Below are 15,052 nucleotides of genomic sequence, written 5' to 3'. Positions count from 1 at the left end.
GTTCGTAAAAACGTTGCTCTATCTTGAATAACAAGTGTATTACGTGCGAATCCTATTGAGAAACCTCTCAAATCAACGTGATACATAGATTCAGTTCTGTAAAATGTTGCTATATATTGAAATGCAAACTCAAACAAGCATGTCGCATTGGGAAGTCATTGAATTCGCCTAGAAATTTTTATTCAATTCTTCAAAATTTTTCTATATCCCGACCAGTCCACTTATTACTATTGCAGCCTACTAGGAACTAACTGAATTCAATAAGTGACTGAGATTCGACTCAACAAATTGTGATAAATCCTTAAAAGTACACATCTTACAAGAGCCTGCTACTGGGAACTAACTGAATTCACAAAGAAACAGCGTTTCAGTTCGTTAAAACGTTGCTCTATCTTGAATAACAAGCTTATTACATGATAATCCTATTGGGAAACTACTGAATTCACCATGATACTTAGATACCGTTACTTAAAATGTTGCTATATATTGAAAAGCACACTCATACAAGCATGTCCCATTGGGAACTCACTATATTCGCCAAGAAAGTTTGATTCAATTCGTCAAAATTTTTCTATTTCCCGAGCAGTCCACTTATTACTATTGCGGCCTACTAGGAACTAACTGAATTAACCAAGTTACTGAGATTCTGCTCACGAAATTTTGATAAATCTTTAAAAGTACACATATTACAAGAGCCTGCTACTGGGAACTAACTGAATTCACAAAGAAACAGTGTTTCAGTTCGTAAAAACGTTGCTCTATCTTGAATAACAAGCGTATTACATGCGAATCCTATTGAGAAACATCTGAATTCAACGGGATACATAGATTCAGTTCTGTAAAATGTTGCTATATATTGAAATGCAAACTCAAACAAGCATGTCCCATTGGGAAGTCACTGAATTCGCCTAGAAATTTTGATTCAATTCGTCAAAATTTTTCTATATCCCGAGCAGTCCACTTATTACTATTGCGGCCTACAAGGAACTAACTGAATTCACCAAGTTACTGAGATTCGGCTCAGCAAATTTTTATAAATCTTTAAAAGTACACATCTTACAAGAGCCTGCTACTGGGAACTAACTGACTTTACGAAGAAACAGCGTTTCAGTTCGTTAAAACCATGCTCAATCTTGAATAACAAGCTTATTACATGTTAATCCTATTGGGAAACTACTGAATTCAACGTGATACATAGATTCAGTTCCTTTAAATGTTACTATATATTGAAATGCACACTCATACAAGCATGTCCCATTGGGAACTAAATGAATTCGCCAATTTGATTCAATACGTGAAAATTTTTCTAAATCCCGAGCAGTCCACTTATTACTACTGTGGCCTACTGGGAACTAACTGAATTCTCCAAGTTAGTGAGATTCGACTCAGCAAATTATGAATAATCTTTAAAAGTACACATATTACAAGAACCTGCTACTGGGAACTAACTGAATTCACAAAGAAACAGTGTTTCAGTTCGTTAAAACGTTGCTCTATCTTAAATAACAAGCTTATTACATGATAATCCTATTGGGAAACTACTGAATTCACCATGATACTTAGATTCCGTTATTTAAAATGTTGCTATATATTGAAAAGGACACTCATACAGCATGTCCCATTGGGAACTCACTGAATTCACCAAGAAAGTTTGATTCAATTCGTCAAAATTTTTCTATTTCCCGAGCAGTCCACTTATTACTATTGCGGCCTACTACGAACTAACTGAATTCACCAAGTTACTGAGATTCTGCTCACGAAATTTTGATAAATCTTTAAAGTACACATCTTACAAGAGCCTGCTACTGGGAACTAACTGAATTCACAAAGAAACAGAGTTTCAGTTCGTAAAAACGTTGCTCTATCTTGAATAACAAGTGTATTACGTGCGAATCCTATTGAGAAACCTCTCAATTCAACGTGATACATAGATTCAGTTCTGTAAAATGTTGCTATATATTGAAATGCAAACTCAAACAAGCATGTCCCATTAGGAAGTCACTGAATTCGCCTAGAAATTTTTATTCAATTCGTCAAAATTTTTCTATATCCCGACCAATCCACTTATTACTATTGCAGCCTACTAGGAACTAACTGAATTCAATAAGTTACTGAGATTCGACTCAACAAATTGTGATAAATCCTTAAAAGTACACATCTTACAAGAGCCTGCTACTGGGAACTAACTGAATTCAATAAGAAACAGTGTTTCAGTTCGTTAAAACGTTGCTCTATCTTAAATAACAAGCTTATTACATGATAATCCTATTGGGAAACTACTGAATTCAACATGATACTTAGATTCCGTTTTTAAAATGTTGCTATATATTGAGAAGCACACTCATACAAGCATGTCCCATTGGGAACTCACTGAATTCACCAAGAAATTTTGATTCAATTCGTCAAAATTTTTCGATATCCTGAGCAGTCCACTTATCAATATGCGGCCTACTACGAACTAACTGAATTCACCAATTTATTGATATTCTGCTTACGAAATTTTGATAAATCTGTAAAAGTACACATATTACAAGAGCCTGCTACTGGGAACTAACTGAATTCACAAAGAAACACTGGTTCAGTTCATAAATACTTTGCTCTATCTTGAATAACTGGCTTATTACATGGGAATCCTACTGAGAAACCTGTGAATTCAACGTGATACATAGATTCAGTTCCGTAAAATGTTGCTATATATTGAAATGCACACTCAAACAAGCTTGTCCCATTGGAACCTCACTGAATTCGCCTAGAAATTTTGATTCAATTCGTCAAAATTTTTCTATATCCCGACCAGTCCACTTATTACTATTGCGGCCTACTACGAACTAACTGAATTCACCAAGTTACTGAGATTCTGCTCACGAAATTTTGATAAATCTTTAAAGTACACATCTTACAAGAGCCTGCTACTGGGAACTAACTGAATTCACAAAGAAACAGTGTTTCAGTTCGTAAAAACGTTGCTCTATCTTGAATAACAAGTGTATTACGTGCGAATCCTATTGAGAAACCTCTCAAATCAACGTGATACATAGATTCAGTTCTGTAAAATGTTGCTATATATTGAAATGCAAACTCAAACAAGCATGTCGCATTGGGAAGTCATTGAATTCGCCTAGAAATTTTTATTCAATTCGTCAAAATTTTTCTATATCCCGACCAGTCCACTTATTACTATTGCAGCCTACTAGGAACTAACTGAATTCAATAAGTGACTGAGATTCGACTCAACAAATTGTGATAAATCCTTAAAAGTACACATCTTACAAGAGCCTGCTACTGGGAACTAACTGAATTCACAAAGAAACAGCGTTTCAGTTCGTTAAAACGTTGCTCTATCTTGAATAACAAGCTTATTACATGATAATCCTATTGGGAAACTACTGAATTCACCATGATACTTAGATACCGTTACTTAAAATGTTGCTATATATTGAAAAGCACACTCATACAAGCATGTCCCATTGGGAACTCACTATATTCGCCAAGAAAGTTTGATTCAATTCGTCAAAATTTTTCTATTTCCCGAGCAGTCCACTTATTACTATTGCGGCCTACTAGGAAGTAACTGAATTAACCAAGTTACTGAGATTCTGCTCACGAAATTTTGATAAATCTTTAAAAGTACACATATTACAAGAGCCTGCTACTGGGAACTAACTGAATTCACAAAGAAACAGTGTTTCAGTTCGTAAAAACGTTGCTCTATCTTGAATAACAAGCGTATTACATGCGAATCCTATTGAGAAACATCTGAATTCAACGGGATACATAGATTCAGTTCTGTAAAATGTTGCTATATATTGAAATGCAAACTCAAACAAGCATGTCCCATTGGGAAGTCACTGAATTCGCCTAGAAATTTTGATTCAATTCGTCAAAATTTTTCTATATCCCGAGCAGTCCACTTATTACTATTGCGGCCTACAAGGAACTAACTGAATTCACCAAGTTACTGAGATTCGGCTCAGCAAATTTTTATAAATCTTTAAAAGTACACATCTTACAAGAGCCTGCTACTGGGAACTAACTGATTTTACGAAGATACAGCGTTTCAGTTCGTTAAAACCATGCTCTATCTTGAATAACAAGCTTATTACATGTTAATCCTATTGGGAAACTACTGAATTCAACGTGATACATAGATTCAGTTCCTTTAAATGTTACTATATATTGAAATGCACACTCATACAAGCATGTCCCATTGGGAACTAAATGAATTCGCCAATTTGATTCAATACGTGAAAATTTTTCTAAATCCCGAGCAGTCCACTTATTACTACTGTGGCCTACTGGGAACTAACTGAATTCTCCAAGTTAGTGAGATTCGACTCAGCAAATTATGAATAATCTTTAAAAGTACACATATTACAAGAACCTGCTACTGGGAACTAACTGAATTCACAAAGAAACAGTGTTTCAGTTCGTTAAAACGTTGCTCTATCTTAAATAACAAGCTTATTACATGATAATCCTATTGGGAAACTACTGAATTCACCATGATACTTAGATTCCGTTATTTAAAATGTTGCTATATATTGAAAAGGACACTCATACAGCATGTCCCATTGGGAACTCACTGAATTCACCAAGAAAGTTTGATTCAATTCGTCAAAATTTTTCTATTTCCCGAGCAGTCCACTTATTACTATTGCGGCCTACTACGAACTAACTGAATTCACCAAGTTACTGAGATTCTGCTCACGAAATTTTGATAAATCTTTAAAGTACACATCTTATAAGAGCCTGCTACTGGGAACTAACTGAATTCACAAAGAAACAGAGTTTCAGTTCGTAAAAACGTTGCTCTATCTTGAATAACAAGTGTATTACGTGCGAATCCTATTGAGAAACCTCTCAATTCAACGTGATACATAGATTCAGTTCTGTAAAATGTTGCTATATATTGAAATGCAAACTCAAACAAGCATGTCCCATTAGGAAGTCACTGAATTCGCCTAGAAATTTTTATTCAATTCGTCAAAATTTTTCTATATCCCGACCAATCCACTTATTACTATTGCAGCCTACTAGGAACTAACTGAATTCAATAAGTTACTGAGATTCGACTCAACAAATTGTGATAAATCCTTAAAAGTACACATCTTACAAGAGCCTGCTACTGGGAACTAACTGAATTCAATAAGAAACAGTGTTTCAGTTCGTTAAAACGTTGCTCTATCTTAAATAACAAGCTTATTACATGATAATCCTATTGGGAAACTACTGAATTCAACATGATACTTAGATTCCGTTTTTAAAATGTTGCTATATATTGAAAAGCACACTCATACAAGCATGTCCCATTGGGAACTCACTGAATTCACCAAGAAATTTTGATTCAATTCGTCAAAATTTTTCGATATCCTGAGCAGTCCACTTATCAATATGCGGCCTACTACGAACTAACTGAATTCACCAATTTATTGATATTCTGCTTACGAAATTTTGATAAATCTGTAAAAGTACACATATTACAAGAGCCTGCTACTGGGAACTAACTGAATTCACAAAGAAACACTGGTTCAGTTCATAAATACTTTGCTCTATCTTGAATAACTGGCTTATTACATGGGAATCCTACTGAGAAACCTGTGAATTCAACGTGATACATAGATTCAGTTCCGTAAAATGTTGCTATATATTGAAATGCACACTCAAACAAGCTTGTCCCATTGGAACCTCACTGAATTCGCCTAGAAATTTTGATTCAATTCGTCAAAATTTTTCTATATCCCGACCAGTCCACTTATTACTATTGCGGCCTACTAGGAACTAAATGAATTCACCAAGTTACGGATATTCGGCTCAGCAAATTTTGATAAATCTTTAAAAGTACACATCTTACAAGAGCCTGCTACTGGGAACTAATTGACTTCACGAAGAAACAGCGTTTCACTTCGTTAAAACGTTGCTCTACCTTGAGTAACAAGCTTATTACATGTTAATCCTATTGGGAAACTACTGAATTCAAAGTGATACATAGATTCAGTTCCTTAAAATGTTACTATATATTGAAAGCACACTCATACAAGCATGTCCCATTGGGAACTAACTGAATTCGCCAATTTGATTCAATACGTGAAAATTTTTCTATATCCCGAACAGTCCACTTATTACTACTGTGGCCTACTGGGAAGTGACTGTATTCACTAATTTACTGAGATTCGACTCAGTAAATTTTGAAAAATCTTTAAAAGTACACATATTACAAGAACCTGCTACTGGGAACTAACTGAATTCACAAAGAAACAGTGTTTCATTTCGTTAAAACGTTGCTCTATCTTAAATAACAAGCTTATTACATGATAATCCTATTGGGAACCTACTGAATTCACCACGAGAGTTAGATTCCGTTACTTATAATGTTGCCATATATTGGAAAGCACCCTCATACAAGCATGTCTCATTGGGAACTCACTGAATTCACCAAAAATATTGATTCAATTCGTCAAAATTTTTCTATATCCCGAGCCGTCCACTTATTACTATTGCGGCCTACTAGGAACTAACTGAATTCACCAAGTGACTGAGATTCAGCTCACCAAATTTTGATAAATCGTTAAAAGTACACATATTACAAGAGCCTGTTACTGGGAACTAACTGAATTCACAAAGAAACAGTGTTTCATTTCGTTAAAACGTTGCTCTATATTGAATAACAAGCTTATTACGTGAGATTCCTATTGGGAAACTAATGAATTCACCATGATACTTAGATTCCGTTCCTTAAAATGTTACTATATATTGAAAAGCATACTCATACAAGCTGTCCCATGGGGAACTCACTGAATTCGTCTAGAAATTTTGATTCATTTCGTGAAAATATTTCTATATCCCGAGCAGTTCACTTATTACTATTGCGGCCTACTAGGAATTAAATGAATTCACCAATTACTGAGATTCGGCCTAAGAAATATTGATAAATCTTTAAAAGTACATGTATTACAAGAGCCCGCTACTGGGAAGTAACTGAATTCACAAAGAAACAGTGTTTCAGTTCGGTTAAACTTTGCTCTATCCTGAAGAACAAGCTATTACATGCGAATCCTATTGGGAAACTATTGAATTCGCATGATACTTAGATTCCGTTACTTAAAAATTTGCTATATATTGATAAGGACACTCATACAAGCATGTCCCATTGGGAACTCACTGAATTCGCCAAATTTATTCAATACTTGAAAAATTTTCTATATCCCGAAGAGTCCACTTATTACTATTGCGCCCTACTGGGAAATAAATGAATTCACCAATTACTGAGATTCGGCTCAAGATATATTGATAAATCTTTAAAAGTACATATATTACAAGAGCTCGCTACTGGGAAGTAACTGAATTCACAAAGAAACAGTGTTTCAGTTCGGTTAAACGTTTCTCTATCTTGAAGAACAAGCTTATTACATGCGAATCCAATTGGGAAACTACTGAATTCGCATGATACTTAGATTCCGTTCCTTAAAAGGTTGCTATATTTTGAAAAGCACCCTCATAGAAGCATGTCCATTTCGGAACTCCGTGAATTCGCATAGAAATTTTCATTCCATTGGTGAAAATTTTTCTATATCCTGAAAAGTCCACGATTACTACTGCGGCCTATTCGGAACTAACTGAATTCACCAAGTTACTGATTCGGCTCAGCAAATTTTGATAAATCTTTAAAAGTACACATATTGCAAGAGCCTGCTACTGGGAACTAACTGAATTCAAAATGAAACAGTGTTTCAGTTCGTTAAAACGTTGCTCTATCTTAAATAACAAGCTTATTACATGCGATTCTATTAGGAACCTACAGAACTCACCGTGATACATACATTCCGTTACTTAAAATGTTGCCATATATTGGAAAGCACACTCATACAGGCCTGTCCCATTGGGAACTAACTGAATTCACCAAGAAATTTTGATTAAATTCGTCAAAATTTTTCTATATCCCGAGCCGTCCACTTATTACTATTGCGGCCAACTGGGAATTAACTGAATTCACCAAGTGACTGAGATTCAGCTCACCAAATTTTGATAAATCTTTAAAAGTACACATATTACAAGAGCCTGCTACTGGGAACTAACTGAATTCACAAAGAAACAGTGTTTCATTTCCTTAAAACGTTGCTCTTTATTGAATAACAAGCTTATTACATGAGAATCCTTTTGGGAAACTACTGAATTCACCATGATACTTGGATTCCGCTCCTTAAAATGTTGCTATATATTGAAAAGCATACTCATACAAGCCTGTCCCATGGGGAACTCACTGAATTCGTCTAGAAATTTTGATTCATTTCGTGAAAATTTTTCTATATCCCGAGCAGTCCACTTATTACTATTGCGGCCTACTAGGAATTAAATGAATTCACCAATTACTGAGATTCGGATCAAGAAATATTGATAAATATTTAAAAGTACATATATTACAAGAGCCCGCTACTGGGAAGTAATTGAATTCACAAAGAAACAGTGTTTCAGTTCGGTTAAACGTTGCTCTATCTTGAAGAACATGCTTATTACATGCGAATTCTATTGGGAAACTACTGAATTCGAATGAAACTTAGATTCCGTTCCTTAAAGGTTGCTATATATTGAAAAGCACCCTCATAGAAGCATGTCTCATTGAGAACTCACTGAATTCGCGTAGAAATTTTCATTGCATTCGTGAAAATTTTTCTATATCCTGAAAAGTCCACGTATTACTACTGCGGCCTATTCGGAACTAACTGAATTCACAATGTTACTGAGATTCGGCTCAGCAAATTTTGATAAATCTTTAAAAGTACACATATTGCAAGAGCCTGCTACTGGGAACTAACTGTATTCAAAATGAAACAGTGTTTCAGTTTGTTAAAACGTTGCTCTATCTTAAATAACAAGCTTATTACATGCGATCCTATTTGGAAACTACAGAACTCACCGTGATTCTTACATTACATTACTTAAAATGTTGCTATACATTGGAAAGCACACTCATACAAGCATGTCCCATTGGGAATTCACTGAATTCACCTAGAAATTTTGTTTCAATTCCTCAAAATTTTTCTAATTCCCGATCAGGTCACTTATTGCTACTGCGGCCTACTAGGTACTAACTGAATTCACCAAGTGACTGATATTCAGCTCACCAATTTTGAGAAATCTTTAAAAGTACACACCTTACAAGAGCCTGCTACTGGGAACTACCTGAATTCACAAAGAAACAGTGTTTCAGTTTGTTAAAACGTTGCACTATATTGAATAACAAGCTTATTACATGAGAATCCTATTGCGAAACTACTGAATTCAACATGATACTTACATTGCGTTCCCTAAAATGTTACTATATATTGAAAAGCATACTCATACAAGCCTGTTCCATAGGGAACTCACTGAATTCATCTAGAAATTTTGATTCCTTTCGTGAAAATTTTTCTATATCCCGAGCAGTTCACTTATTACTATTGCGGCCTACTAGGAACTAAATTAATTCACCAAGTTACTGAGATTCGGCTCAGCAAAATTTGATAAATCTTTAAAAGTACACATATTGCAAGAGCCTGCTACTGGGAACTAACTGAATTCACAAATAAACAGTGTTTCAGTTCCTTAAAACATTGCTCTATCTTGAATAACAAGCTTATTCCTTGTGAATCCTATTGGAAACTACTGAAGTCAATGTGATACATAGATTCAGTTCCTTAATACGTTGCTATATATTGAAAAGCACACTCATACAAGCATGTCCCATTGGGAACTCACTGAATTCGCCAATTTGATTCAATACTTGAAAATTTTTCTATATCCCGATCAGTCCACTTATTACTATTGCGGCCTACTAGGAACTATCTGAATTCACCAAGTTACTGAGATTCGGCTCAGCAAATTTTGATAAATCTTTAAAAGTACACATATTGCAAGAGCCTGCTACTGAGAACTAACTGAATTCAAAATGAAACAGTGTTTCAGTTTGTTAAAACGTTGCTCTATCTTAAATAACAAGCTTATTACATGCGATCCTATTTGGAACCTACAGAACTCACCGTGATACTTACATTCCGTTACCTAAATTGTTGCTATACATTGGAAAGCACACTCATACAAGCAAGTCCCATTGGGACCTCACTGAATTCACCTAGAAATTTTGATTCAATTCCTCAAAATTTTTCTATATCCCGATCAGGCCACTTATTGCTACTGCGGCCTACTAGGAACTAACTGAATTCACCAAGTGACTGAGATTCAGCTCACCAAATTTTGAGAAATCTTTAAAAGTACACACCTTACAAGAGCCTGCTACTGGGAACTACCTGAATTCACAAAGAAACAGTGTTTCAGTTAGTTAAAACGTTGCACTATTTTGAATAACAAGCTTATTACATGAGAATCCTATTGCGAAACTACTGAATTCACCATGATACTTAGATTCCGTTCCTTAAAATGTTGCTATATATTGAAAAGCATACTCATACAAGCCTGTCCCATGGGGAACTCACTGAATTCGTCTAGAAATTTTGATTCCTTTCGTGAAAATTTTTCTATATCCCGAGCTGTACACTTATAACTATTGCGGCCTACTAGGAACTAAATTGATTCACCAAGTTACTGAGATTCGGCTCAGCAAATTTTGATAAATCTTTAAAAGTACACATATTGCAAAAGCCTACTACTGGGAACTAACTGAATTCACAAATAAACACTGTTTCAGTTCCTTAAAACGTTGCTCTATCTTGAATAACAAGCATATTCCTTGTGAATCCTATTGGAAACTAGTGAAGTCAACGTGATACATAGATTCAGTTCCTTAATACGTTGCTATATATTGAAAAGCACACTCATACAAGCATGTCCCATTGGGAACTCACTGAATTCGCCAATTGGATTCAATACTTGAAAATTTTTCTATATCCCGATCAGTCCACTTATTACTATTGAGGCCTACTAGGAACTAACTGAATTCACCTAGTTACTGAGCTTCGGCTCAGCAAATTTTGATAAATCTTTAAAAGTACACATATTACAAGAGCCTGCTACTGGGAACTAACTGAATTAAAAATGAAACAGTGTTTCAGTTCATTAAAACGTTGCTCTATCTTAAATAACAAGCTTATTACATGCGATCCTATTTGGAACCTACAGAACTCACCATGATACTTACATTCCGTTACTTAAAATGTTGCTATACATTGGAAAGCACACTCATACAAGCATGTCCCATTGGGAACTCACTGAATTCACCTAGAAATTTAGATTCAATTTCTCAAAATTTTTCTACATCCTGATCAGTCCACTTATTACTATTGCGGCCTACTAGGAACTAACTGAATTCACCAAGTTAATGAGATTCAGCTCACCAAATTTTGATAAATTTTTAAAAGTACACATATTACAAGAGCCTGCTACTGGGAACTAACTGAATTCAATAAGAGACAGTGTTTCAGTTCGTTAAAACTTTGCTCTATCTTGAATAAAAAGCTTATTACATGTTAATCCTATTGGGAAACTACTGAATTCAACGTGATACATAGAATCAGTTCCTTAAAATGTTGCTATATATTGAAATGCACACTAATACAAGAATGTCCCATGGGGAACTCACTGAATTCACCTAGAAATTTTGATTCAATTCGTCAAAATTTTCTATATCCCCTGCAGTCCACTTATTACTATTGCTGCCTACTAGGAACTAACTGAGTCACCAAGTTACTGAGATCGGCTCAGTAAATTTTGATAAATCTTTAAAAGTACACATATTACAAGAGCCTGCTACTGGGAACTAACTGAATTCACAAAGAAACAGTGTTTCAGTTCCTTAAAACGTTGCTCTATCTTGAATAACGAGCTTATTCCTTCTGAATCCTATTGGGAAAATACTGAAGTCAACGTGATACATAGATTCAGTTCCTTAAAATGTTGCTATATATTGAAAAGCACACTCATACAAGCATGTCCCATTGGGAACTCACTAAATTCGCCAATTTGATTCAATACTTGAAAATATTTCTATATCCCGATCAGTGCACTTATTACTATTGTGGCCTACTAGGAACTAACTGAATTCACCAAGTTACTGAGATTCAGCTCACCAAATTTTGATAAATCATTAAAAGTAGACATATTACAAGAGCCTGCTCCTGGGAACTAACTGAATTCACAAAGAAACAGTGTTGCAGTTTGTTAAAACGTTGCTCTATCTTGAATAACAAGCTTATTACATGAGATTCCTATTGGGAAACTACAGAATTCACCATGATACTTAAATTCCGTTACTTAAAATTTTGCTATATATTGAAATGCACACTCATACAGGCATGTCCCATAGGGACCTCACTGAATTCGCCAATTTGATTCAATACTTGAAAATTTTTCTATATCCTGAACAGTCCACTTATTACTATTGCGCCCTACTGGGACCTAAATGAATTCACCAATTACTGAGATTTGGCTCAAGAAATATTGATAAATCTTTAAAAGTACATATATTACAAGAGCCCGCTACTGGGAAGTAACTGAATTCACAAAGAAACAGTGTTTCAGTTTGGTTAAAAGTTGCTCTATCTTGAATAACAAGCTTATTACATGTTAATCGTATGGGGAAACTACTGAATTCAACGTGATACATAGATTCAGTTCCTTAAAATGTTGCTATATATTGAAATGCACAGTAATACATGCATGTCCCTTTGGGACCTTACTGAATTCGCCTATTTGATTCAATACTTGAAAATTTTTCTATATCCCGAATAGTCCACTCATTACTACTGCGGACTACTGGGAACTAACTGAATTCACCAAGTTACTGAAATTCGACTCAGCAAATTTTGATAAATCTTTAAAAGTACACATATTACGATAGCCTGCTACTGGGAACTAACTGAATTCACAAAGAAACAGTGTTTCAGTTCGTTAAAACGTTGTGCTATCTTGAATAACAAGCTTATTACATGAGAATCTTATTGGAAACTACTGAATTCACCATGATACTTAGATTCTGTTACTTAAAATGTTGCTATATATTGTAAAGCACACTAATACAAGCATGTCTCATTGAGAACGCACTGAATTCGCCTAGAAATTATGATTCCATTTGTAAAAATTTTTCTACATCCCGAACAGTCCACTTATTACTATGCGGCCTACTAGGAACTAACTGAATTCACAAATTTACTGAGATTCGGCTCACCAAATTTTGATAAATCCTTAAAAGTACATATTTTACAAGAGCCTGCTACTGGTAAGTAACTGAATTCACAAAGAAACAGTGTTTCAGTTCTTTAAAACGTTGCTCCATCTTAAATAACAAGTATATTACATACGATCCTATTGGGAACCTAGAGAATTCACCATGATACTTAGATTCCGTTACTTAAAAAGTTGCTATATATTGAAAAGCACCCTCATACAAGCATGTCCCATTGGGAACTCAATGAATTCACCTAGAAATTTAATTCAATTCGTCACAATTTTTCTATATCCCGAGCAGTCCACTTATTACTATTGCGGCCTACTAGGAACTAAATAAATTCACTAAGTTACTGAGATTCAGCTCAGCAAATTTTGATAAATCTTTAAAAGTACACATATTACAAGAGCCTGCTAATGGGAACTAACTGAATTCACAAAGAAACAGTGTTTCAGTTCATTAAAACGTTGCGCTATCTTAAATAACAAGCTTATTACATGAGAATCCTTTGGGAAACTACTGAATTCATCATGATACTTAGATTCTGTTCCTTAAAATGTTGCTATATATTGAAAAGCATACTAATACAAGCCTGTCCCATGGGGAACTCACTGAATTCGTCTAGAAATTTTGACTCCTTTCGTGAAAATTTTTCTATATCCCGAGCTGTTCACTTATTACTATTGCGACCTACTAGGTACTAAATTGATTCACCAAGTTACTGAGATTCGGCTCAGCAAATTTTGATAAATCTTTAAAAGTACACATATTGCAAGAGCCTGCTACTGGGAACTAACTGAATTCACAAATAAACAGAGTTTCAGTTCCTTAAAACGTTGCTCTATCTTGAATAACAAGCTTATTCCTTGTGAATCCTATTGGAAACTACTGAAGTCAACGTGATACATAGATTCAGTTCCTTAATACGTTGCTATATATTGAAAAGCACACTCATACAAGCATGTCCCTTTGGGAACTCACTGAATTCGCCAATTTGATTCAATACTTGAAAATTTTTCTATATCCCGATCAGACCACTTATTACTATTGCGGCCTCCTAGGAACTAACTGAATTCACCAAGTTACAGAGATTCGCCTCAGCAAATTTTGATAAATCTTTAAAAGTACACATATTGCAAGAGCCTGCTACTGGGAACTAACTGAATTCAAAATGAAACAGTGTTTCAGTTCGTTAAAACGTTGCTCTATCTTAAATAACAAGCTTATTACATGCGATCCTATTTCGAACCTACAGAACTCACCATGATACTTACATTCCGTTACTTAAAATGTTGCTATACATTGGAAAGCACACTCATACAAGCATGTCCCATTGGGAACTCACTGAATTCACCTAGAAATTTAGATTCAATTCCTCAAAATTTTTCTACATCCCGATCAGTCCACTTATTACTATTGCGGCCTACTAGGAACTAACTGAATTCACCAAGTTACTTAGATTCGGCTCAGCAAATTTTGATAAATCTTTAAAAGTACACATATTGCAAGAGACTGCTACTGGAACTAACTGAATTCAAAATGAAACAGTGTTTCAGTTCGTTAAAACGTTGCTCTATCTTAAATAACAAGCTTATTACATGCGATCCTATTTGGATCCTACAGAACTCACCGGGATACTTACATTCCGTTACTTAAAATGTTGCCATATATTGGAAAGCACCCTCATACAAGCATGTCCAATTGGGAACTCACTGAATTCACCTAGACATTTTGATTCAATTCGTCAAAATTTTTCTATATCCCGAGCCGTCCACTTATTACTATTGTGGCCTACTAAGAACTAACTGAATTCACCAAGTGACTGAGATTCAGCTCACCAAATTTTGATAAATCTTTAAGAGTACACATATAGATCCTGCTACTGGGAACTAACTGAAT

The sequence above is a fragment of the Rattus norvegicus genome, chromosome 14 (genome assembly GCF_036323735.1).
Source record: "Rattus norvegicus strain BN/NHsdMcwi chromosome 14, GRCr8, whole genome shotgun sequence".
NCBI classification, from domain to species: domain Eukaryota; kingdom Metazoa; phylum Chordata; class Mammalia; order Rodentia; family Muridae; genus Rattus; species Rattus norvegicus.
Note: the sequence above shows the minus strand (reverse complement) of the source record.